Source organism: Magnolia sinica, chromosome 15, assembly GCF_029962835.1.
Source record: "Magnolia sinica isolate HGM2019 chromosome 15, MsV1, whole genome shotgun sequence".
Lineage (NCBI taxonomy): Eukaryota > Viridiplantae > Streptophyta > Magnoliopsida > Magnoliales > Magnoliaceae > Magnolia > Magnolia sinica.
Window position 1 is genome coordinate 8,635,246 of NC_080587.1, and position 24,911 is coordinate 8,660,156.

At 39.3% G+C, this 24,911-nt stretch overlaps 1 long non-coding RNA gene across 1 annotated transcript; it reads left to right on the forward strand.

Annotated features, from left to right (window-relative positions):
* Positions 1-9,557: 9,557 nt before the first annotated feature.
* LOC131227824 (uncharacterized) lies at positions 9,558-18,378 on the forward strand. The gene is made up of 3 exons (XR_009162519.1): positions 9,558-9,676; positions 11,070-11,144; positions 18,297-18,378. It is a non-coding gene; the product is annotated as an uncharacterized LOC131227824 (long non-coding RNA).
* Positions 18,379-24,911: the final 6,533 nt, after the last annotated feature.

Genomic DNA, 24,911 nt, shown 5'->3' on the forward strand with positions numbered 1-24,911 from the left:
CATGTTTCACCCATTTAACATCCATCAAGGCAACAATCAACAAAACAATTAATGGTCAATTTAAAGTTTTCAAAACAAACAAACAAACTGCCACATAGCCTTCCACATTCAGTAAGGTCTCCTTCCACGTGACTATTTTCTCTCGGATCGGAGCATCATTTCCATGAGTTACCATCAATCCTGTAAAAAGGAAAACAGAAAACTAAATTATGATGAATATCATTAGCTTAGAAAGAAGAGCATGATCAGTCTTAAAATACTCACTGGAGGTTATTGTTTAATTTTCTCAACATGTGATTCCTGTACTTAGCGCTTAGTAGTTGAGTACAAACACGCACGTATGTATATGTACGTATAGTGTCAGATATGTACTGAGCAATCAAGCCACCAAAATTCGATAGCTTACCAAGCTACTCAGGGTACCAAAACCAAATGTGGAAGTAGATTATCACCATGTAAGATCAACCTGCAAATCTTAAGCAGCCAGATCCTATGTTGGATATCTATTAAGTAAGCATCACATTTGTTGTTAATGCGGAGCTGGACACAAACCTATGCAGTAGCAAAAAAAATTGGGAGGGGGGAGGCCAATTTTGTCCAGCAGTTTTGTATAGAGCAGTGAATAAAATAGGAAGGTGATGGAACAGCAATGCATGCAAACGCTTCATGGGGAAAACTAGTCGAGGAAATGCAAGTTGGATGTACGACAGCCCTAAAAAAAAAAAATTGAAGGCAGGGAAATTCTGGAACCTAAAGGAGCAAAAGATCCTTTCAGAGGTGATGAGGTAAACAGCTAGCATCAGTTGCATAAAATTCAGAGAACTTGGGCTTGAATGTAGCAGAGACCCCATGATGTTGTAAAACTTGACCTCTCAGAAGACCATAGATGGGACATGCTATTAATTCCCAAGAGGTGGTGAGATAAACCACTATCATCAGTTGCATAAAAGTCAGAAGACTTGGACTCAAATGTAGCACAGACCCTATGATTTTGTAAAACTTGACCTCCCAAAAGACCATTAATGGAACATGCTATTAACGCCCAAAAGACCTAGTTCTTCACAATGGAAATCATCAACCACAGAAAGTGATAATGGTACATCTGATCCTGCAAAAGAATTTATGGTTTTTTCCTGGTTGTCATCTGGATACCCATTTTCCTCACAGTCATCAGAAGATGAAGTGCTTCTGAGAAGTAAAGCCCATGACTCTCCTCACCAGCATTTCTGCAACAGAATAAATACAATTAAGCCATTGTGTTCCGAGCTGGAGGATAACCAAAATTATAACATGACATCACCCACTCCTCTTCAAGACCTCTGACATCACCAACCCCAATCTTGCAATGCAAGCTTCTAAATAGATTTCAGAAATTCTAGGGAGAATGAATTTTTAAGACCCATGACCTGAGTTCCTGAGCCTGGCTCAGTTGCCAGAATGACCATCTGAAGATTGCTCTAGCATATCTGCGAGTTCCCAGAATCTAATGTTCAATATTCAGAAATTTCAATCTTGATAAATAGAAGAAATTACATGTTTAGCTAGTGGTGTCAGAAATAATGTAACAGTCCCAAATGATTGGCTAAAATAAAAAACAGTGAGAAGCAAGCTTGCATTTGCAGGAAAATGAAAGGGCAGAAAAATTGGAATATAAGAGAATGTCAAGTCCCAGAAGCACCTCAGCTAAGGTTAAAGAAATGCAAAATAAAATTATAGTCCCCAACAAAGCTCTCAAGTGTTTTCTACCCATTATCATAGTTTCCTTAAGCACCAGTCATTAGATTCATGGAAGTTATTTCAACATTGTTGATTATAGTTAGTAACTTGTACATGCCAATATTACAACTAGACTGCATATGAGGGGGCAGAATAAAACTGAAAGGTTAGCACTTGTATTAAACAAGCAAACACGCCAAGGAAAGGCACGTTTTCTATAGATGGTGAGATGACCATTCCAGCTTGGAACAGAGGCTCTCCAGCAGACCTTAAGCAGAATTTTAAAAAATGAAAGAACCATTGCCAACAGCAAGCAGGCTGAACCAAGCACGCCTGCTGATTGACCAGCAAGACTGGCAATACGTAAAAGAAAGGATGTGGAGACAGACAAACTGGATGTGCCACATGCATGGCAGCCATTCACATACAATTCTAGAAAACTAATCCCCAAATGAAACACGGATATAAATTAACCACGGTCATAGAGATAAAAAAATTTTACGAAGAAGAAAAATTCCTGGCCTTAAGTTGCCCAGTCTAACATTCTAACAAATCATTGTTAGACTTGTTAACATTAAATCACAAATTTTGACATTGAATGTGGGAATAAAATGGCCAACAGTAAGCAAAAGCAATAAATGTCTCCCTGATGGGCATGTATGGACCCTGGACCTGGGTAGCTGAGGCCAACTCCTTTGCACTAGAATCTCCATTCTTGAATTTGCCAGGTCGCCTTGGGACAAAAAACCAGCCTGGCCTTATATTCAATAAATGAAAACAAACAGGAAAAAAGCTCCATCAAAAAAGAAAAAGAAAAAAAAGAAAACCCATGAGCTAAAAAACATCAAAATAAAAACCCAGAGCACAAATATATTACACAAGAGAAGGACAAAAAAAACATTATAAAGTACATCAATATAATTAAAAAGTAAAAAACATCAAATGATGTTTTGCCTATCCATTTCAAGGAGACAAATAATACATCAATATAATTAAAAAGTAAAAAACATCAAATGATGTTTTGCCTATCCATTTCAAGGAAACAATTATTTGTCTAAAAAGCGGAACAAATCTGCACAACTTGCACTATCCACAGGATACAACTTGGGATTCCATCAAGAAAAATATCTACAAGTAGCATCTATACAACCAAGCATGTGAAGGAGAATATCCCATGCAGTAGAGTTTCTTACCGGAGTTTCACCCTTTTGGACTGGAGGAGCATACTCAGGATCTCCTGGTTCAGCAAAATTGCTCACAAACTGTGCCATGCCTACAAAGAAACAGAAAAATGAATTTGCATGCTATGACGATCACTGATATCATATATTAAATGTTCTCACCAAAGGTACCAAATATTTGGAATCTGGATAAATTTATATTAGATGACGATCACTGATATCATAAGTAGGAATTTGTTATCCTAGATGATCTTGACAAGCGAATCATTTGCATACTGCATTTAGAGATTGTAATTTAGGGCTATGTGACTTTAAACTATATTTAATGTTCCTTATGTTTGCCCTTCCCCAATACAATCTGACATCTTGTTCTCGTCCCTTTAAGATGCTTCCTTTCATTCTGATTAAGTGCATAGCAATCTGTCTTATCGTATGTATTCAACCTTAAGTCTGGCACAACTCATCTCTCAATGTACCTCTTGTAGCACAGATGGGTCTTCAGAATTATAGATGAAAGTTTGATTAGTCTATCAAGTCCACTTTGGCTGACCTGGCATTCATAGCAATATAAATCATCATCAACATTATTATCATTGGCCTGCAACAAAAATTATAATAACTTCAAATAAAACGAAAGCTAAAACATTGTGCTTATAATTAGTAAAGCCATTCATAGCAAGTAACTTAAAACATTGTGCTTATAATTAGATTGGTGCCAGGTTGGCATGTAGAGCCACAGAGGAGTGAACCACTTACATGTATGCATCATTAAAAGCTTACAAGAGGGAGAGGCTACCTAATATAAGCCATACCTTAAAGTAAGATGATTGAAACGAACCAATATCAGATTCCTCCTACTGATTTCCTTATCATGAACTTCAACCGATATCAGATTCCTTCTACTGATTTTCCCTCTTAACTTCCCAAACACAATTGAGTCAGCAACATTTCTTTTAACTGCTTGTGATCCTCATTAGAGATGTCATAAGAGACTTCAAGAGGAACAAGGAAGTGAGATTTTCATCTAAAATATGAGATGGCTAATGAAGGAAAATACATACACTGCTTATAATCTCCATTGCAATCCTCCCTCTCTTTTAACTGCTCCGCTGCTTCAGTCTTCATTCACAAAGTTCTGATCTGACATTTCTGCAAACACCCAAATTCTCTTAGGTTACAAAGTTCTGATCTGACATTTCTGCAAACACCCAAATTCTCTTAGGTTTAAATTTACATGATACGAAGCATTTGCAGGCTGTCAATCTTCTTCGTTCTGCTTCTCTCTCTCTCTCTCTCCTTTTAAATTTTTTTTTTTTTAAATTTTAAATTTTAAATTTTTTTATTTTAATTTTTACAGATCTGATCTAAAAGCTTAGACTGACAATAATCCAAGTTAAAGATATGATGGCGCTGGAGCAGATTTTTCAATCCTTCGAGCTCTTTACAATGTGAGATTTTTTAGGAAAGCACTAATCCGTTTATCTACAGATCTAGATAACAGGGAGACTCAAAATTTTGGGGAAAAAAAACAATAGATCTTGTTCCAGTACTAAGATTTGAACCTATTTCACCTAAAATCCTTATCCGGTTACAGATTTACAGGATACGGAACCAAATTCCTCTCTAAACCAGACGATCTAGGGTTCTCGATCGAGAAAAAATAAAAAAACAACAAAGAAATTCCAAACAAATCAAGAAAAACGAAATTGAGAGCTAGAACATCCGATCTTCGACGAGATTTAACGAAAAAATGTGGGAATAAGAGCAATACCGACCTGCACGAAATGCCTCTGAGTGAGAGGAACGGTGGCTTGCTTTTGTAGCAGAGCCTTACGGGAAATAACGAAAACGCAACGTCGTCCCATGCTCCTTTCTCAGTATATTAGCACGTGCCTGGGGCAATATTGGCCTCAATTTTCCATAACCGAGGAAAAAAGGGCATTGAACGAGAGAGCCCTGCAGGGCCACCATGACATGGCATCCACTCCATCCATCTCTCATGACAGATTATTTTAGAATGGGACCCACAATAGTAGGCTCATTCAACACTCCAATGATCCATAATGCATGGATCAGTAATAATGAGACTATTTACCTTTGAAATCTTATCGTGGCCCACTGTGATGAGTCCGGTAGCCTCAAGAAGGCTTCACTGATAGACGTCTTCAAGAAATTATTTTTCGGCCCACTTCCATAAATGAGTTTCCAAAAATGATGGACAGACTTTTAGCCTCGGTTACCAACCATCCGAGGCAAAATGACAGACTTTTGGCCTCAGTTACTCACCAACCAAGATAAAAGGGTAGATATTTGGCCTTAGTTGTTCACCAATTGAGACAAAAGGACAGACTTTTAGCCTCGGTTGCTCACCAACTGAGGCAAAAGGGCAAACTTTTGGCCTCAGTTTCTCACCAACCGAAGCAACATGGGAAACTTTTGGCCTCAGTTTTTAATAACCGAGGCAAAAGGGTAGACTTTTGGCCTCAGTTGCTCACCAACCGAGACAAAAGGGTAGACTTTTGGCCTCAGTTTTCAATAACTGAGGCAAAAAGGTTTTCAATAACCGAGGCAAAAGGGCAGACTTTTGGCCTCAGTTGCTCACCAACCGAGGCAAAAGGGCAGACTTTTGGCCTCAGTTTCTCACCAACCGAGGCAAAAGGGCAGACTTTTAGCCTAAGTTTCTCAACAACCGAGGCAAAAAGACAGACTTTTAGCCTCAGTTGCTCACCAACCGAGGCAAAATGGAAGACTTTTGGCCTCGGTTTCTCACCAACCGAGGCAAAAGGGTAGACTTTTGGCCTCAATTTCTCATCAACCGAGGCAAAAGAGCAGACTTTTGGCCTCAGTTCTCAACAACCAAGGCAAAAGCGTAGACTTTTAGCCTCAGTTGTTCACCAACCGAGGCAAAAGAGCAGACTTTTAGCCTCAGTTACTCACCAACCGAGGCAAAATGGCAGACTTTTCGCCTCAGTTTCTCACCAACCGAGGCAATAGGGCAGAGTTTTGGCCTCAGTTTCTCATCAACTGAGGCAAAAAGTGAATTTTTAACCTCAGTTCCTTTACAACTGAGGCTAAAAACCATATTTAGCCTCCTTTTTTTGAACCGAGGCTAAAAAATTGAGGCTAAAGGCCTACTTTCTTGTAGTGAGACCATGAACCGGTCCCTGATAGGATGAGTTCGTTCTTGGCATAAGGGTGGGATCAGGCCAAGTAACCCACCCAACCCGGTGAGCCTGACCCAGCTTTAGGCTGGGCATGGACCTATTAGTTTTGCCCATGGGTCAAACTTGGGCTTTGCATGCATGGCCAGATCTATTTTTGGGTTGGGGCTTCGCCCTAGGTCATTTTAGCCCAACTGACCTGACCTCATTTTTGCTTGACCTTATAAATATGCCATTTTGGTCCTCGGACAGTTATCTATCTTTGCAGATGTGTAGTTGACTTGATAAATGAATGTATTAGAAAAATCCAAAGGGAAATAGGGATTTTATCAATTTTCAAGCTGAGCCAGGTTTGATCAAGTCATGCTTGGGCTTGGACCTGCTATGTCGGGCATACTGGGCAACCTAGCCAACTTGGCCCATACCTGGATAATTGCTAGCCCCCATTTGGGCTGCAACAGCTGGGCCATTTGTAATGCTATTTACACTGAAGGCCCAGGTGCAAGGCCTCCAGCTCAGCTTCCCATCAGAGGAAGCGGATTGCATGGTGGGCAACACAACAACAACCTTAGTGGTGTGTTGACATCATCAACTTATGTGGAGCCCACCATGATATATGTGTTATATCTACACCATTTATTTACTTTGTGAGATTATATTAGGCAAGCTCAATATGAGGCAGATCCAAAGCTTAAGTGGACCACACCATAGAAAAGCAAAGAAAATTGTACTCTACCGTTGAATCTTAGGGGCTCTAAGTTGTGAATCGATTTGATATTTATGTTTTCTTTCATCTAAGTCTACCAAACATTATGAATTGGTTGGATGACAAACAAATAGATAGGGATTGACAGAGATTGGGAGTCTAGACCAGCATGTGGCTTGTAGTCAAGTGTTTTATTCATGTTATGTGTTTCATCCATGCCATCCATCTATTTTCTTCAAATAATTAGGTATGAATAAAAAAAAGAGGTAGATTATAACATCTCAAGAGATTGTGTTGATTGACCTCCCACCATTAAAAACTTTTCAGGCCATAAATGTTTTAGATCAAGTTGATATTTGTTTTCTAACTTTGGTTCATATCTATGTGAACAAAATAGGTTGGCTGTTAAATAAACATTATATTGGACCTTTAGAGGTTTTAACGGTGAACATCGAGTCACTGTAAGCCCAAACTGACAGCAAAAAATTGATGTATAGGTGGATAAAATATGTACATCATGGTGGGCTCACATAGCACACACCACTAGCCACCTTGCTAGTGGCCGCGTTTCTAGGTAGGCCGTGTCTCAACTAAACAACATGGTGGCCCTCTGAAAGTTTCAAAAGTGGATGTCATTATGCCTTTATGTGATATGGTCCACTTGAGCTTCGGATCTGCAACATTTTTGGGCGTCGCATATTAGATACTGACGGCTTGACTAGCCATGAAGTGATGTCACCAGACCTTACTCTGAGGTATGTGTTGTATACACAACGGGCATTCATTTAGAGATATTATTTTAATGCATTACTTAGAGAATAAGGCAGATCCAAAGCTTTAGTAGACCCCACCACAGAAAATAGAATGAAAATTGATGCACACCGTTGAAACCTTCCCAATACCCACCGTGATGTTTTTTCGAAATCCAACCTATTCAGAGGTTAAAAAGGACATCAAAGAAGGGAATACACAAATATCAGCTTGATGGAAAACTTTTGTAGAAGTTTTTAACGGTGGTGTCACTCTCCCCACTGTTTTCTGTGGTGGGGTCCACTAGAGCTTTGAATGTGACTCATTTTTTAGATTTCACTCTAAAATGATATCTCCAAATGGATGGACGGCGTGGATACAAAACATACATCATAATGGGGCCAACTTGGTGTGGTCACTTCAATCCCAATCTCGCTACTCAACCTGTCAGTAGCCAATCCGTGCCCCATTTTTGGGCTCTTCCTAAAATGCTATCGCCAAATGGATGAACGGTCTGGATATAAAGGAAGCGGATTGGCCTTACAAATTGTTTAAAAGTGAAAATCATTATCTCCGTTGCTATTAATGGTGTGGTCCATATCATCTTTGGATATGATTCGTTTTTTTGGATAATGCCTAAAATGATCTCTAAAAATAGATGAACGGTGTAGATAAAATAAATACATCACTGTGGAACCCATTTAACTTTGATCTCCTTTGAACCGTTCGTAGAACTCGGAACTCGAGGACCGTCAGTGCTCGCCTTCGCACGACACGTACCTACAGCAGCTATATAGCTGGGGAGTGGTACACCAGCCAATCCGCTTCCGGATATAAAACACATCATGTGGGCCTGGCACCCCTGGCAACCCAGAGAATTTGGTGATGTCAACACAGCACGGAGGTCGGCGTTGCCTGGCACCCCAAGCAATCCAATTCCCCCATCGGACCGTTCATTCTCCCGTTGGACCCCGAGCTCAGCTGAAGCACAAGTGCGAGCCGTACATCCCTCCACATGACGGACGTATTGAAATTCTAGCGGGAAAAGAGCATTTTGAAATCTTCAGCCCTCCCTCCCTCTCTCTCTCTCTCTCTCTCTCTCTCTCTCTGAGGGCACAATCCCATGGCGAGGAGGAGAAAGCATTTCTCCCGTCGCTCCTCACCGCCGAACTGCCGGTTCTCAACTCCCACCAGAAGGCGTCCACCCGCTCGAACGACTCAACAAGGTCAAGTCTCTCTCTCTCTCTCTCTCTCTCTCTCTCTCTCTCTCTCTCTCTCTCTCTCTCTCTCTCTCGTTTCAGCAGCCCGTGGTACCATTTTAAAATGTAGTCACCAAGCCTTCCGCCATACATGGGGCCCACTCCGTGTAGGTCAGAATCACTCGTCTTTAAGGCCCCCACCATGGACGGTCCGCCATGCTAGAATCGCCCTGTTGGGTTGATGACTTTTCGCTTCTCGATGGTGAATCTCCTGCCATTTCATCGTCATCCGTCCATTTGCATAGGGTGTAAGGGTCGGACGAATCATATAATCCATGGTGCCTTCCACGGTTCAGGACACTCGATTAACAGCTCCAATCAGGTAAGGTGTAGGCCACAATGTCTGCTGCACCGCTTCCCATAGACTACCATTTCAGGTGGTCCTGCTGATGGTGTACCTTTTTCTCCCCTATTTGGGTCTTTCTCAAAACCCCTGAAAATCAAATTTCCATTTCTTCCCCCTTTTCTAACTTACAGGATCTCAAGAAGATCCAGCGTCATCGGCTCGCCCAACCCCGGCCTTGGGACTTCTCTCACTTCCATTTCTGATCCTCTTTTTATTTTATTTTTCTCCTGTTGATTCGTTGGATTCTTGAAGTTTCTGAAAAAGAATTAGAATAAAACAGGAAAGTCAAGCGAGTGGACGGGATGAGGTACCTGCAAGTGCACAGGCAGGTGTGTGTGTGTTTTTAATTATTATAATTATTATTATTATTATTATTATTATATTTGTCTTTGTTGAGTTTTGATGGTGTATCGGTTTTGGAAGAGCAGGGCCTTCATCAGGGAGGAAGCCGCGGAAGCCCCACAGGTTCAGGCTGGGGACTGTGGCTCTTTGGGAGATACGGAAGTATCAGTCCTGTGAGCTGTTGATACCCACAGCTACTTTCATTCGATGCGTGGGTATCTGTCTGTTCACCCATTGCTTTTGTTTGGATTGGATGGTTATGATTGTTTGATCAGCCATATGACACTGTTAGGACTGAATGGGCAGTTCAGATTGATGGATTTGACTATTTGAGCATTCTGTACATTTAGTGCCCATTTGGATTGTTGTATTGGTCAATCCAGGATTGGCAATGCTTGCAGTTCAAACAAATTTTATATATATATATATATATATATATATATATATATATATATATATATATATATATATATATATATATATATATATATATATATATTTGCGCCAATCCAGTTTAAAATGCATGCATTGGTCTGTTTTGTATTGACCAATACGAGGTTCCAAATGGGCTCTTGCAATGCTTGGCTTGAATGATTGCTGTTTTAGTTTTGGCGTGATTGTCTGGATATTTTGGCTATAGCTTCCTACTTGGACTCGACTTTTACAATGCTTAGCTTGAACTATTGATGTTTTAGTTTGGGTGAGCATGCTTTGGCCTTAACTTCCTAGTTGAATATAGAACTTGGGATTCTTGGGCTGTAAGCTCTTTTAATGCTCTAAAACAGGGTGATTTTCACACCCACATTTCTTCAAAAGGTACCATGACAGTCTTCAAAAGTTGTGACTTGAAAGTCATAGGTTTGGTTGATTGAACCAATCGATTAATGGATTCCTACTTGGGAGGTTGTAATTGGGCAAGGCTTGCTCTGTTAGAAAGGTTTTCCTACAATGCATATTCCATGTAATGGTGAAAGTTTCATCTGCAAGATCTTTGTAGTCTCCTGATCCAATTTTTAGGAAAGTAGATGGCTCCCTTGCTCATTTGCTCATAGATGTGCTCTTGTGATTTGATTTTGTTCTCTATCTCGAGGTTTGGTTACTAATCTGGTCAACCTCAATCCAACTCAAAACAAAATCATATTGAAACACAATTAAACTTCTTTGATACCATTTTACATGTCAGAAATATCAAAGCACAATAACATTTTATATTAAAAGAACTTGAGAACGCTACAAAAGGTTAGAGCTCTGAGGTGCACAAACCACTACAACATGGCTGGCTTATACAACTTAGGCCCCCTGAAATCAACGAGTATCTTCGGCTATTCTCTATGAATCCAGTGGGGATTAAACAGCAATGTAATAATATAAACGCATACTAGGCAAATTTAGGAATATGTTATGTTTGTGTTCTCAATGAGCTTTTACTTTTGAGCATTTTTCCTTTCTATTGCTGGGTGATCCTTGCTTTTAAGAATCTTCTATGGATTTTCATACATTGAAGAGTCTTAATATTCGCACATGTATTAGTCTCATGGTCCTTTTTTTTTTTTTTTTTAATTTTTAATTTTTAATTTTTTTTAATTTTTGTTTTTGTTTTTGTTTTAGGTAAGGGAGCTAACTGCTTTCTATTCTAGGGGAGTTAATTATTGGATGGCTGAAGCTTTAGTAGCAATCCAAGATGTATGGGAACTACAAAATATTGTTAGGAGCATGGATGGCCAATCTGTCATTGTTGTTTTTTGCTGCTAAAAACTATTTGAAGTCTATGTTTCCTTTCCATTTGTTGAAATGCTATTCAATGATTGTTGTTCAACTTACGGACCTGAGTTTCTTTGTGGTTTCAAGTTAAGTAGTTATGCTTCAAACTCAAGGTATCCCTAGTAATGGTGGCAACCATCCCTCGTTATGGTGTCGTAACGGCTGTTATGGAAAAATTGACCTCAGAATTGTCTTGTAATGACCTGTAACGGTCCTGTAACGGTTACAATGGCCCTTATGGGGCCAAAATAGTTTTTTTTTTTTTAAAAATAATTTTTTATTAAGCATTATTGCCATTACGGGCACTGTTGCCATTATGGAATACCTTGTTCCAACTAAACTTGATGCTAAATACTCTTATGTAGTTTTAAATTTTTACAACATTCTTCATTCATTCATTTATTTATTTTTGCATCATTTACCTTAAATGATGGGTAGTAAACTTTTGTTTGGAGCAAATGCCTATGTTAAAAGCAAACAAAAAATACTAGATTTTTTTAAAAGAGGTTGATCAAGTCTCATTTCTATGAATAGGGCCTTGTAAACTCCATTCAGTATAAATCATCAACTAAGAGAATTAAAAATGACCTTCCTATACTCTACATAAACGTAATCATTGACATGTTGACATTGGGAGAAAAAGAATGTAATAAATGAACTACCCTAATTCCCTTGATATGATGAGGTACATGAATGATATGTTTGAAACTCCATCTCAAATTGATGCAAAAAGTGTGTATTTGGAAGCATAACTTCACAAATGAAAAACTAATATTGGATTTGGGATTTCCTTCGTAAGTTTTAACAAAACTAAAACGAAAGACTAATGATGAGAATTTTAGTTAGACAGTTCAATCAATTGATCTGAACTATGCATTAAGTTCAGAAAATATTCCTCAAGCTACCATTCAAAAAATGCACTGATTGGATGATCCAATCCATCCTTGATTTGGACTTATTTTCCATACCCTTCCTTGTTCTAGGACATGGATGGGGTGGCTATGATTGCCTAACAAAAGGATTCTTTAGAATGATAAACAATCCATCATGATCTCTAACAAATAGATGGATCGAATTGTTGCTTGGACCTATTTATGTGTAAATGATCTTGACTGTCCAAATTAGAGAGCATTGAATGAGTGGTTAATATTTGTTAGATTGGTGTGATTCTTGCATGGTAGACTAGGAATGTTCGTTGGACCCAATGAACAATCTAGATCAATGGATACAACAGTCCACGAGCCCCAATGCAACCAAATGCAATTAGGAGCACTATAACTTATATTGCTCTAAGAAAATTGAAGCATTTCTCTATTTTCGAAATGATAAAAGGCTAGGGAACTCCTACTAGATTAGATCTCTTGGGCATAAAAGGTGTTGCATCCTTGTCGACTCAGTATTAACTTAGACAATCTAAGCTCTACTATATAGATAGCAATCGTTGGTCACTTTTTTAAATCTCGACTATTCTATGTGAGTCTAAACCAACCTTATTCAAAACAATAGGGTTTACTAGAACTAGAGAACCATTGAGTTATAAGAATGTCACTCACATCCAAAATCCTCTTGAAGAAAATGGTTGAGAGCTACGGATAACATATGTAGAAATAAGTTTATCATTGTGTAGTAAATACATGAACCACATCCCATAATAGATAACAATGACTTGACAAACAAAGAAAAGAAAATAGTAATCAAAATCTTACAAGTTCAACTCAAGAGAATACGTTGTGGAAGACGTGGAGATGAAGAAAAGAGAAATATTTTCTTCATCTCGTTCCCTCTACCAGCCTTATTCATATACCACTTTTTTTTTTTTTTTTTGGATCAATGATGATATATTATAAAAAGGCTGAAGCCAAAGCATGCAAATATACAAAAATACAACTACACCCAGTGAAACGCCCCCCAAAGGACGAGAGAAGATTGAAAAATCTATGCTTCCACCCAATCCTTCATATTAAGAATTGCCCTATTGAACACTTGCACCGGTCCACTCATTTTGTTCCTAAAGCAACGACGGTTTCTTTCCCCCCATTAAGGCCATAGACTCGCTAAGAAACTTAATCGCCACAACCTTTTCCCTTCTTTCTCTATCCTCCCACTGTGCCAAGCAATGAGAAATTCCTTTATCGTCTTCGGGAACACCCATAGTAACCTGAACAATTAGAGAAAAAGACTCCAAACCTCCCTGGCAAATACATAGTGAATCAATAAGCATTCCTGAAGCAACACTGGTTTCATATACCACTTATTATAAAAGGTAAGTTTAAAATAAATGGAAATCAAATTGGCAAGACACACCATTATCTCCAAGGATGTGATGCACCATAGGACAACTGAATGTGTACTCTCAAACCCAAAATATACTGTAATACATGCACATCACAAACAGTGTACTCTAAGACTCTAGAGCATGTATATCTTACATGTCAAGCTTGCCAGATTTCGGAGACTGGAATAAGCTAATTGTACTTCCAACGCTTGTGTTGGATGGGATTTGAATTGTAGGCACTTATGTTGGCTGATGTGAGTCACATGCATTTTCGGTTGCTAGCAAAGAACTTATTACTCTTCTGGTGGTTGTTGTATTATGCGACCACACATCCGGGGGATTTAGAATGTTTTGATAGCATTTTTTTATGGCCATAGAATGTCCTGATAGCATCTCTAGTGGCTGCATTATGATTTTTCAACGCCTATGGTGGCTGTATGATGATCCGACATCATTTCCGATGGTTGGATGACAATCAGTCAACACTTTTGACAGTTGTCGGCACATGATGAGGCCCTTTTTATTTCCTGACAAATATGCTAGTAACAACCCTTCAAAACTTCATGACAAATTGTAAGAATGGAAATTGGGGAAATGAACAAAATAAGAGAGATTATAAATAAGAAAGCTATCATGATTCTGATAACATGTTAAATTCAAGAGTGCATTGTGGAAGATGTCGAGATGAAGAAAAGAGGGGGAAGAAAATATTTTTTTTCATCTCTTCCTCTCTCTCCCCCCACTAGCTCTTATTTATAGATCACTTGTTATAAAAGATAAGCTTAAAATAAATGTAAATTGAATTTAAAAGATGCACCATTACCTTCAAGGATATGGTGCACCATAGGATAACTGAATATGTGTACTCTCACAGTCAAATACATTGTAATGTATGCACACCAATGACTGTGTACTCTAACACATCAAGGAAGCCAAAATCTACATCCTAATATCAAAATATACATTATGTCGAGCATGTTGTTGAGTGGTTAGTGTTGTTTAGCAAAACAAAGTGGAGTTTGACAATGTTCAAAAACCTTGTTTTAGATTTTACATCACTATGTATCCTTGTTAAGATATTCTCAAGTTTCTAAGAATGAAAAACATAAATCCTACGATTAGGATTACCTTGATCGATGTCGTCGACAACCCATCACTTGACAGTGTTGATCCTCCAACATAGGAGATCTATTTCAGATTTATCCTAGACAAAGGAGAGTATGGGAGCCACAAGTCAACCCTTGTAGTAGGGACAAGGGAAACACATAGGGCACTTCACTCAAGTGGACCCCACACATGTGCGTGATGTGAAGGAAGTGGGAAGCAAATGGTATACATTAATGCCCAGGGGCGATGTGGGAGATTTTATCATTTCCCCTCTTCCTCTAGGACAACATCCACATACAAGGAGTTAGGGTTTTGGGGAGACCAATTGTGGTACTTTACCATCCACAAGTTTCCACATGCCCTACTACATTTAAATCATGTAATCCTGCCTTATCTTATGTACTTATATATAACTCAATCCCTTCACTATCACAACCAATCTTCTTGTAGATCAAGTGGCGGAACACCATATCTAAATCATCAAATTATCATTAAGTGCAATAATAACCTTTTTATCGATTAAAACAAAAGCTTGATGGTTGAAAACATTTGTAAAAGCTTTAAAAACCTTTTAAGTGCCAAGCTCAATGGAACACCTCTTAATGAACATTTGATCCCCAAGATGTAAAACACAAGTAATCAATGGATCCCTTGTTGGACCATGTGAGCCACAGTGAACATTCATGGATGCGCCAAGCTACACCGTCGTTTGTTGGCCACATGACCTCGTCAAGTGAGCCAAAGTACCTATAATCAAGATCTTGAACTCTTCACACACCCTTAAGTCTATGGATTAATCAGATCCGGTACATCCTTAAGTCGATCATAGTCCACGTATGACAAGCCTCTTAGTCTAGAGACTTGAACTCAATCCACCATTTCAAGTGTCCAATAGGTCCAAAAGCAGGAGCCTACTCCCATGGCACACTCACACTCCTATGTGGGGTTGGGCAAGGCACACACCGACATGTCATTGTGCTTGATGGTGGAGACTTTCTTGAGTTGTCATTAGTCCCCTTGCACAAGATGACCACATAATAATGCTAATAACCATAGGTTTGTCCAACAACTTGCTAGATGGTCCTGGCACAATAGAGTACCAAGATCCATGGCCCACAACTCTCCCTTGTTCAATGATTGTGGTGTCCAATCTCAAGTTCTCAAGGACAACCAATGAAATCCTTCTCCATTAACCTATGTTCATAGATGTTTGAGACACTTTCACATTAACTATTGCATTGCAATCTATCCATCGAGGACCCATGATTATCATGATCTACGGTCAAGATCATCAATATGTAATCAGTGGATAAGATTCGCATTGGTTTTCCAAGGTGCAACTCTCACATAGACATGTCAAAAACTTGGTAAGCGGTGAATAAAGCAAGGTTAAATCAACAATGGATGGTGGGTTTGAGAAACTAAATGCAAGTAAAGAAAATTCAAAATAAACACAATTGTAGTCTTTTGATGGGAAAAGATTTGATTCCAAAATAGATGTGATTTGTAATTTTTGATGTCAAAGCCAGTAGAGTGTAATGCACAAAGCATATGTCAAATGAAACCATAATAAGATAAACAAACAAAATGAACAAAGTCAACATGATTCAACTCACCCTAATACTATGTTAGCAAAACCAAAGACAAGAAATACAAGAGATACAAATATATTTATATTGAAAAGGTTTATATACTCTTTACAATATCATCATTATTATTTTATGTACAAGTGAGAAATATAAAGAAGAAAACCTTCAAAAGGGGAGCCTTAGTAGAGAAGGGAAACACAAGCACACACATCAAGTGTTTGGTATATGATTGCCATCATAGTTTTAATTTCTATAACTGAGGACTTGACTCGAATTTGTTTATTTGGGTTGAGTCAACATGCAATTCCGAGTTCAATCTTTTACATCTTTATAAGAAAAAAAAAAACCCCACAAAATGGTTAACCCAGATTTGCATTGAACCAAGTGATTTGGTTTGAGTCACTTTGTGTCAATGGTTTCAATGGAGTAAGGCTTTTGGTCATGAAACCTCGTCTAGTTGAGTTGACTGTGTTGCTAGTCAAGCCACAACAGCTTTAGAACTATGATCCTTATACATGAGATTGTTGTATCTAGCTCCCAAATGTGCCAAACAAATGCTAAGATAGTTGCTTCAAGGTGAATATGAGAAATCTACCCAATGTCTATCTTCATGAGAAGAAATCTGCTTCCTTAAGGTTAAGGTGCTAGGGAGGGGGACACTCCTCTAGTCAAGGAATGGTGAGGAGAGAATCACCTTCTATCCACATCTTTCGTAAATTGATGCTGGCTCAAAAGTTACTCCTGTACTTGGACGCCATCATGTAGCCTAATTTGAAACTAGTCGTGGGAGTTTCTCAACAAATTGAATGGCTTGTTGGGGTGATAGTAGATCTTGCTAGCCTACATTTGGTTTGCAACTAGCCAACTTCTTGATAATACTTCAGAGCAGTCATGAAGGAGAGCCCTTTAACTTCCCTTGTTGGAGCATTAATGGGAACGAAGACTCTTACATTTAGCTCCTTTAAAATTTCCTGAACTATTGGAACAAACTCCCTCATTATAGAAACTCTCATTTCCCACAGGAGGGCACAACCATTTCTGGATTCTGCAAAAGAGTGGAATGTGTTTGGGTACATGTCTACGTCAAACACGCCTAGCCATGATTATTCCTGGAATCTGCAATGAATTGTCGAAGAAATCCTCCTCTTGACTAATCAGTTGTTATAATCTTCTCCTTCGATGCAAGCCACAAATTGCTCTCTTTTGAATGTGTTTATTCCCTTCTAGTTGGTTGAGATCATCAGTGTGATTGATTATTAGGCCATGTTGCTTCCAATGGTGCCAATGGTTTAGACTGCCTGGATCCCCTATGTGTGTCACATGTACAATGTACTTAGTGATTGAGATCTTTGAAATGGCAGGGAATGCAGAACTTGATATGCCTTTGTCTAGAGAAGTTTGTCTCAATTCCTTGCCTTCAATGATCTCTATGCTTTCTACTGCTCACAACATATACTTCTCACTAAATCCAAAATTTTGGTTTATGAAATCAAAATTCATCCCTGTTGTATTGAATGTGTTCAGCAATACATTGTTGCTATGAGGAATTACATGGTCCAATGATATGCATGGTATCCCTCAGGTGTTCTATTTTTACATCATTGATCCAGACTGTAGGTTTGATAGGCCTCACAATGGATGGACCATGCCCTTAAATTCTTCTTTGTAGGATGACCCAACCCCAGTATTGGTGACTGTAACTAGTTAGATGGCAACATTCCACAACCCATTGAAAAGGCAGCCAAAGGTTTGAGTTGCTTAACTCTTTTGCTTTGGTAGAATTTTGGGGTATGGTTCATCCAAAATGGTGCTCATCAAATCATTATGGGCTGACCATTGAAGGGACTGAACCAACGGTTCCATTAATACAAACTGAAGACTCGAGGAAGCGATGCATGTTCTTGCATCGAGGATCATACAATTCCTCCGCCACTATTACTAGTTGAAATTTGAACTTCTATAAGATATGTGCCCTTGTGCATCCAAGGCGATGATATTTCCATTTTCTGTGGGGCTTAAGTTCATTTTGTCCACTTCTTGCCATGAATTTGACATTTCATAGATATGTGGATTACTTCATCTAAGTAGGTGATATTTCTGCAGGCAGCTAAAGATTATTTGGTCCATTTGTTCGAAGACGGAATGATTTGTGCCTTCTAGGCAAAACGTGTTACGCTTAGTAAGTTTGATTTCTTAAAAATGATCCCTTTATCTTAGCCATCCATTTGTTTTGTAAACTATGGGCAACCTGCCAAATTTGTGAATAGGCATGATTATTCGACAAGGTATCTACACTATGGGAGCCACTTGATGGACTGATGGGATCATGCACCCATATGGGACTCCCACTTTTATGGGATGGCACGACCCAATGAGGCCAAGACCATGACTAATGCCTTTTCAGCTTGATTAGGGCTAGGGCTTAGGTGATCAGAGCCTGGCCTGGCCCTAGCTTGACGCATTGATACTAGGGCTGCAACTTGGGTATGGGAAAACCTGAACCCAACTGGCCCAAGCTGAGTATGGCTTGAATCGTCAAGCTCCTTGGGTTGGGTTCAGGTTGAAAAATGCCAACCAGATTTGAATTTCTGTTGATTAAATTTGGGTCGGTTTAGGTTGGGTTTGGAGTAATCACATGTAATTGGTCATGTTAGGTTGGGGTTGGTCACCTTGTGTTGGAATTCTGATAAGGTTAGCTGTCAGATTGTAGGTTGGGTCCTCTTGGTGTCGGGTTGTGCTTGGGTTGACCCTCAACCCAACCTGCCCAAGTTGAAACGGTAAACAACATCACGGTGGCCCTTAGAAAGCTTTCAACGGTGAGTTTCATTATCACTGCAGCTTCCTTTGGTGTTGTCCACCAGAGATGTGGACCTGCTTCATTTTTAGTATCATACCATAAAATGATCTGATAAAAGCGATGAACGGCGTGGATAAAACACTTACATCACGTTGGGCCGCACAGAGCCCTGCCTGGACAGATTACCGTCCGGGCGGGGGCAAGACACAATCCGCGTTTGTGAAATTCCCCCTACCACTAGCAAATGGCTATTAGTCGGTGATCTGTGGACCCCAACATGATGTATGTATCTCATCCATGCCGTCCATCCATTTTTCAAGATAGTTTTATTTTATGAACCTAAAATTGAGGTAGATCAAAATCTCAGGTGGACCAGACCATGAGAAAACAGTAGTAATTGAGCGTCTACCATTAAAAACCTCCTAGGGCCCACTGTAATGTTTATTTGACATCCAACCTATATATTAGGTCATAAAAACATGGATGAAGGCAGAAAAAAGGCTTGATCCAAAACTTTTGTAGCCCCAAGAAGTTTTAATGGTGAGAGTTCAATCAACACTGTGGCCCACTTGAGATTTTAATCTACCTCGATTTTGTGTTCACACCATAAAATTATCTGGAAAAATGGATGGACGACATGGATGAGATACGTATATTATGTTGGGTCCACATAGCACCGACCACTAGCCATTGGAGAGTGGTAGTGGAGTAGCCCACCCGTTTCCATTGGCTGGTGTACCACACACCTCCGACTTGGTTGGTGTGGTTATGTGTCGTGTGAAGACGAGCACTGGTGTTCTTATAGCTCCAAATGTACAAATGGTTCAAAGGAAATCAAAATTACATTGGCCTCAAAATGTTGTATTTATTATATCCAAACAGTTCATCCATTCGGAGATATCTTTTTAAAGCATTAATCCAAAAATGAATTGTTTACAAGCTTTAAATAGACCATACCATAAATAGAAGTAGGACAATAATTATCACCGTTAAAACATTCATAGGGCTCACCATAACGTGTATTTTCCATCCAATTTGTTCATAAGGTCAAAAATACCTAGATAAAGAGGAAAAACAAATATCATATTAATCCAAAACTTCTGTTACCCAAAAAGGTTTCAATGGTAGATGTTCAATCCTCTATTGCTTTTTGTAATGTGGTCCATGAAATCTTTAGATCTGTGTTATTTTTCGGATAAATCCTTAGGTCGAGTTTGAAAAATCTACAGACGGTTTGGATATAATACATACATCATAATGGGACCCACATAACATGGTGACGTCAACACACCAGCTAGGTCGGTAGTGTTTGGTACGATAGCCAATCCACATCTTTGCTAATTGTTTCTTTTCCAATGCTAGTTGCAAACCACATCTTTGCTTCCTATACCTCTTCTTTTATTTCTGAAACTTGAAGTCATATTTTGGAAATCGAGACTATTCATCAGTTGTGGACCCACAATGGATGGCTTATAGTTCAAAATCACACTAATAGAACAAAATCTATATTTAAAATTTTGACCTGCATATGAACAGATAATAAGAGTAGTGTAAAAACCGCTACATTCTCCCATCCACGGTGGGACCCATGGATCATTTGCCTAGGGTAGCAAATCATGGGCTCCACCTAGCATTTTTGAAAGAGCGTGTATACTTATTTAAATATACTATAGAGCTGTTGATGTTATATGAAAAACCGAGTGAACTATCACTGGTATGCTGTTGTTGTCACGCTACATGATTTCCCGTAGCATGTTTGATACTTATCCATATCTAACAGCCTTTAGCTGGCGCTGCCACAGACATCAAGTCGAGTCGAGTCGAGCTCGAGGCGAGCTAGTGGATCCAGTCGAGGTGAGCTTACTCCCAACCCGACCCAACTTGCACCTGATTTAACCCAGCCACCCAACCCAACCCCCAAATCAAATATTATATATATATATATATATATATATATATATATAGAGAGAGAGAGAGAGAGAGAGAGAGAGAGAGAGAGAGAGAGAGAGAGAGAGAGAGAGAGAGAGAGAGAGAGAGGGTACCTTGTTGTTGGTGTTGAGAGAGAGGGGAGATCTAAGGTGAGTGCAGGCTATACGGCTGACACAAGTTGGGCAGATGATGAGTCAAGTTTGTGCCAGTGGCCAAGTGGGGAGAGAGAGATGATTAGGTAAGGAAGGGAAATGATAAGAAAGGGATGGATGGGTAGAGTAGGGTTTAAGTTTTTTTATTTTTTTTTATTTTTTAAATATAATATCTATATAATATATATTTGAGTCGAGCCAACCTCGAGCTTCGAGCTAAGCCAGGTTCGAGTTGAGTCAAGCTCCACTATGTTCGAACTTGTCTCGTTTTCAAAACGAGTTGTGTCATATGAAGCTTGACTTACCTTGAATCATCGTTCGAGTCGAGCTAGATTGAGCCCAGCCGAGCAAGCTTTTCAAGCTAGCTTGACTCATGTACAGCCCTACTGCCACATGGTTCGTATCTCCCTCTAAATGTGCATAATTCACTTCCACCCTTGGCTTACCAATATGAGGTGAGACAGGCAGAGGCTCTAAGGGTCACTAAGGGGCCAATATGATGTATGAATTTATACACACCGTTCATCTATTTTTACATATCATTTTAGATTATGACCCGAAAAATAAGGAAGATCCAAGGCTCAAATGGACCACAGAGTGTGGATTAAATTCCTACCGTTGAAAAATTCTTGGTGGCCACATAAGTTTTGGATGAAGATGATATTTGCTTTTTTCACTTCTTCCAAGTGCATATGACCACATCAAACAACATGGTGGACCCTAAAAAGGTTTCAATGGTGGGCCCTCTTAGCACCCTTGCTTCCTGTGGTGTGGTCCACTTCAGACTTATATCTGACTTATTTTTGGTCCAGTGCTCTAAAATGTTATGAAAAAAATAAAATGGTGTGGATAGAATTCATACATCACGGTAACCTCTCAGTGTCCCTCAAAGCCTCCCCTGTCCTGTCTGAACAGGCGAGGGTGCTACCTAATCCATGTGCTACCAATCGAAACCACTCGTAGAGAGACATGTACCCTGATTTTTGCAGGCCACCAATGAGATTATTGAAAATTCACTCTAATTATTAGATTCCATGTCAAATTTAAAAATAGTGTCCAAAATTTAGGTCCATCTGTGCTTCAGGTGGGACAAACCAAGAAAAATAATTTGAAGGATGAGTATTGCATTGTACACTTTTTTCAATCATGTGATTCACCTAAATTACAGATGAGAGTGATGAGACTGATTTTTTTATTTTTTATTTCTGAACCTAAGATAAGGTGATGCAACTGTTGATTGGGGTAGATTTCACATAGTGAAGCCCACCTTAGCCACCATCCTTCTGCTTGCTAGTTCCCATTAACATAATCTAGCTTGTGTATTTTTATTTTTATTTAATTACCTTAAAGTAATACACACAGCTATCACCACTGCAGGGCCCACTACAGTTGGGAGGAGAAAAGATCTTGCTAGCTGCTTAGCAGTACACCTTATTCCTGGAATTTCATACGTTCAACTGCAGTGTATTTTTTACGGATTGGTGCAGTCTACAAGATGCACGGATTGGATCACCACATGCATGTGGAGTACCAGAACAGGGACCTTTCAAGTTACAAACATTTCAGACAGATGCATGACAAAAATCCTTAGGTTTTAAACACACGTTTATAAATAGAATAAATGGTCTGTTTGCGAAGGCGATCATCCAGGGCACAATCAGGATCATGCCCTTATGCCAATTCAGGTGGGCCCTATATCTCCACCTCTGATTCTGCACAAGGAAGTAGCATTTTAACCCCAAAAAGAAAAACAAATGATCCACGGCTGTGATCAAGCCAGGAAATGCAGCTCTCCATGTACAAATCTGATGTAGAAGTCATGGGGCCCGCCAAAATTGAGATTAAAGTGGTAATTTTGTGGGACCCCCTAAATTCTTGAAACCTGTCATTTTGGAGAAGTAACATTGTTTTAACATTCTAATTCAAACTCCTGCTGAAGTAGAGAATTCAACTTCTCCAGCATTAACAAATGCAGGGAGAAATGCTTCTTTAATTGGAAATGCCCTACAACTGAAAATAGTGATGATGTGGAATGGAAGGTAATGAAATTATGGCCTATATGCTATTTTCGATCTAGTGGCAGAAAAAGGAGTCTACAAAGACGGATAAAAAAAGCCCATGGTCGCTATAGCATACAGAGTTTACTCTGTGGGGCCCACTGTGATGTATATGTCTTTTCCATGCTGTCCATCTGTTTTACCAGTTCATTTTAGGATATTATCCAGAAATTGAAGCATATCCAAATCTCAACTGGGCCAGACCACAGGAAACAGTGGGAATTCAATGCCTACGGTTGAAAACTTTTTGAGGGCCACAGAAGTTTTGGATCAAGTTGATATTTCTGTTTTCCCTTCATCCATATCTGTGTGACCTTATGAACAGGTCAGATGATAGATAAACATAACTGTGGGCCTTAGGAAGGTTTCAACAGTGGGTGTCATTATCCCACTGTTTCCTGTGGTGTGGTCCACTTATGCTTTAGATATGCTTCAGTTTTAGGCTAGCGCACTAAAACAATATGGTAAAACGGATGGCTGGTGTGGATAAGATACATCATGGTGGGCCCTGCAGAACTTTGCGTCCACATTTTTCACAAGGAAAGGAAGCTCTCCCTCAAATACACCTCAAATTGTGTACACTTCAATCTCCACCACAGGCATCTATGGTGACCATGATTGCAACTGCTCACTTGATGGGGGCCATCTTGTTTGATTTTTCGGTCATGTGTTTGATGATTACACACAATTAGAGGTACCACCACAGACATGCATACTTCATCTCATGTGCCCTGCAGGGGTGGGTCATACCCCAAAAGCCTCAATGATCAAACAATCCTAACAATTCCATCTGTAGCCTCTATTCAACATGAATGGGAAATCGTGATCTTGTTTTTGGTGCAGAACTATGGACAATCGATCACATGGTTGCAAATGGAACGAATGTTCTGTTTGGGTGAGATTAATCTGGGGAAAGGTCTCATGAAAATAAAAAATAAAATGATTAATAGGTGTGATTAATCTGGGAAAAAGATTCTTGACATGTATAAGTCTGATGTGGAGGGCATGGGCCCACAAAAAAGGTTAAACAGAGAGATCCAAAACCAAAAAGTAGATACAATGGCGAATCAATTACTTAACATAAACATAGCACATGAAACTCATATGATTACTTGTAACAAGCATAACAGTCAGACTACAGATCTGTTTTACATGCATTCTAAAATAAATACAATCACTCTTTCTTCCTCTACTTAAACATCCATTTATACTTTAGCCTTCTAAACTCAACACAAGGATAGAGCTACAAACAGCTAGTAAAGTGATCATTGCTTCCTGAAACCTACTCGTGAAGCATAGCAGCTGATAAACTTGCAGGCAATGAAGAATCTCCTATGAACACGAGATTGCCTACCCTTGACCTAGAATTTGGGAGGCCTATTGCTTCATTTTCAATTTGGAGCCTGCCCTTATGTCAGAGGGTCTACTGCTTGATTGGGCCTGCATAGCTCATGGGTGGATCATCTGCTATGTCAATCTTATCAGCCCTACGGCGACAGTCAACTCTATAAATATCACATCAATTGGACAATCCTATCCGTTCGATTAAGAGGGTGGTGACAAAAATCAGCCATTTTTGGTACAAACTGTATAAATATCACATTCAACAGAGAAAATTGGGCAGCTAGGATTCTCCTATCTGCATGTTTTTTGTACAATCACCAACAAACAGTAGGTCTGTGTAGCTTTTGGTCTTCATAATCTGACTATGCAACTGAAATCAGGTAGCACAGATTCTCCGTCTTCTGTACAATCACCCACAACGGTAGGGGCGAGCAGATGG